Raw genomic sequence first — 3,035 nt, forward strand, 5'->3', positions numbered from 1 at the left:
TATTATTTCTGTTCTTTTATATTGTCTTTTGTATTGTATACTGTTTTATGCATGCTTATGATATAACCATTCATTCATTTAACCTTATGTAACCCACTTCTGAGGATGTACACCCTAGGTTCGTAGGAGCTGAGAAGTACAGTAATAACCAAGCAACACCAGTTTAACGTTTTGATATGTGTAACACTTTAGTTTAACAAATATAGCAAACACTTCACAACAATTGTGTACACAACACCTATGGGCCCAAAATAATTTTTTAATAAAATAAAATGTCCTTCTTGAAAATGTTCCTTGGAAGTCGTCCTTAGGAATTCCAGAGTTCAAGTCAGTAAAAAAAAAGAATAGTCAAAGTCAAGGGTAAATACTTCAAAAAAAGGAAAACCTTGTTGATGCCGGTTCGGTGAACTGACACAATCCTACCACAGCTTCCGGAATCCTGTGGTAAAAGTTCACGGCTCATTGGGAAGGCTCGCCATCTATGGATCAATGGTTCACTTGATGTGATTCAAGGACTGGAGCTTCTGGATCTTCTGCTCCCCTCATAAAAAAAAGACCTGACCTGTATATAGAACAGGTTCAGTCCAGAATCAATGATATCAACTGGTTCTTGAAGTGTTGTACAACATTATATCACTGTTCAGAAAATATCATAGCATAGTTCACATGAAGAAACAATAGCTATTTTAACTATCAAAGTCAGAATATACCATTTTAACCTTATGTCATTACAATGAAATGTAATTATAGGAATACATTGCACTAATGAACTTTTTCTCTCTGCTTTTAATCCTTTTTCACATAGAATTTTTTAGATGTTGGATCAAAATAAATGAATTACAGTTTTAAATTCAAAAACATTTATATGAATTGCAGCATTTGCTGATTTAACCACTTTGAATAACTTAAAATGATATTTTACATTATCCTGTATGCAACTTTAACCTTTTGTCACATATATACCACAATGTAAAAATATTACAAAAGCATATTTCGTAATACATGCCAATTTAGTTTACATCTCTCCTTAAACCATGAAATAAATGTCTTTTATCATGTTACATTCCTTCAAAACAACAGAAAATATTGAATAATCACTAATTGGAGCTAGCATGACCACCTCGTGGTTTTTTTCCACTCACACAATCATTGAACACTTTAGCTTACCAAGAGAGGATTTCCAATAGAAGCCAGGACAGATAAAAACGATTTCTGGATGGCTCTCGAACTTCTAAAACAAATATACAGGCGTTTAAATAACGAACTAAATCGGTAACACTTTAGAATAAGGTTCCATTAGTTAATGTTAGTTAATGTATTAATTAACATGAACTAAGCAAGAACAATCCTTCTACAGCATTTATAAGTCTTAGTTCATGTTAATTTCAACATTTACTAATGCATTATTTAAATCAAAAGTTGTGCTTGTTAACATTAGTTAATGCACTGTGAATTACCATGAACTAACAATGAATAACTGTATTTTCATTAACTAACATTAACGAAGATGAATAAATACAGTAATAAATGTATTATTCATTGTTTGTTCATGTTAATTAACACATTAACTAACATTAACTAATGGAACCTTATTCTAAAGTGTTACCACTAAATCATATTTAACTGTCAGGAAAACAGACAGGTTTTTATACCTTTTCTTCACTTTTTTCTTAACTCGTGGAAGAAACCATATCAGAGCTCCATCTGATTTTGGCGGTGTTATGCGAACGGAACTATTTTAGTTCGCTACTTCCGGGTTCCCACAAAGTAAAAAGTATTTTAAAAATAAAAGCCCCATTACTCATAACGTAAAGTATGAGTAAATAATGATAATAATTAAATACAATTAACTGGTTAACCCGTTTTTTAGGTGGGTTACACCTACATATACAATGTTTGTTCTGTATGAATTTGACTTTGGATGATCTAATTAAGAGTCTATATTATATGTTTATACCTATGCAACATATTAGTGTTCTAAGAACCTTCAATAATTTAGCATCAACACCAAATTAATTCCATATTCAAATTACCCCATGGTCTCACACAAAGGGCCATAAAACTCCCCAGTATTTCCAACCTCCCACTTGGAATTTTAGCCTTTCTGATTGGAAAAGCCCATCCTGAGAGGCATGAATCTTCTCAGATCTTAAAAGGCTCATGCACATTTCCACTAATTTGTTCTTCTGCTAAGTCTTCTGCGAAATCTTCTGATTGCGACCCGGGTGGTGAGCAAGTGCAGACGTCCCCAGTGTGCTCCAATACATAGCCCCTCAGTCGGTGGTTCTGTCAGATTCTGAGATGATGGGGATGCTGAGCTAATCTTCTAAGTTCCTGCCAGGCCTCTACTTAGACTTTCCATTCATAAAAGATCTCAGGATCTCAGCTGATGTCTCTCTTAGTTCTTTTTTACTTTCCACTGGAAAAAAACTCCCAATCACCATCGAGTAAGAACTTCTTTGGAATTTCCAACCCTTGAAGAACGTGATCGCAATTCTAAAACCTCAAAACCATCAAGACTTTAATCCAAAACTGTATCCTGATGCTTGTTCCAGGCCAAGGCAATACAAGTATTGTACACTTAACTAAACGAAACAGAGGTTTAGTATAAGCTATAGACCCCATTATAAATGGGGCTGATGGTTTTACTCAGGTGGTTAACTGACTCTATCCATAACTGCATTTTCTGGTTTCTCTAATGGCTTCATTCATCCACTTTTGTATGCACATGTGAGTGTATGTTTGTTTGTTTGTTAGTCTAGTTTGTGTTAGTATATATCTTATAAAACTTGTGTGCACAAATTACATGCATCTATCTGCCTAACAAATGAATTGTCCATTTTTGTGGCCATGAAAATATTCTTTCTTTGTTTTTTTATATGAAATTATGTGAAATGTTCACTCTTCGAGCAGATTAGTCTCCTGTACAGGAACCATGTTGGGGGAGTATGATTCAATTTGAATATACAAAACGTGCTGGTGGTTGTGTGAATCTATCTGCTAGCCTTATTTGCAGTGTTTCCGGGACCTGTGTG

At 34.2% G+C, this 3,035-nt stretch overlaps 1 long non-coding RNA gene across 1 annotated transcript; it reads right to left on the reverse strand.

Annotated features, from left to right (window-relative positions):
- Positions 1–270: 270 nt before the first annotated feature.
- Positions 271–1,768, reverse strand: LOC113116169 (uncharacterized). Its single transcript, XR_003293983.1, has 3 exons — positions 1,653–1,768; positions 1,168–1,231; positions 271–562 (listed from the first exon to the last, which is right to left on the reverse strand). It is a non-coding gene; the product is annotated as an uncharacterized LOC113116169 (long non-coding RNA).
- Positions 1,769–3,035: the final 1,267 nt, after the last annotated feature.

The sequence above is a fragment of the Carassius auratus genome, chromosome 16, assembly GCF_003368295.1.
Source record: "Carassius auratus strain Wakin chromosome 16, ASM336829v1, whole genome shotgun sequence".
In the NCBI taxonomy this organism is placed as follows: Eukaryota; Metazoa; Chordata; class Actinopteri; order Cypriniformes; family Cyprinidae; genus Carassius; species Carassius auratus.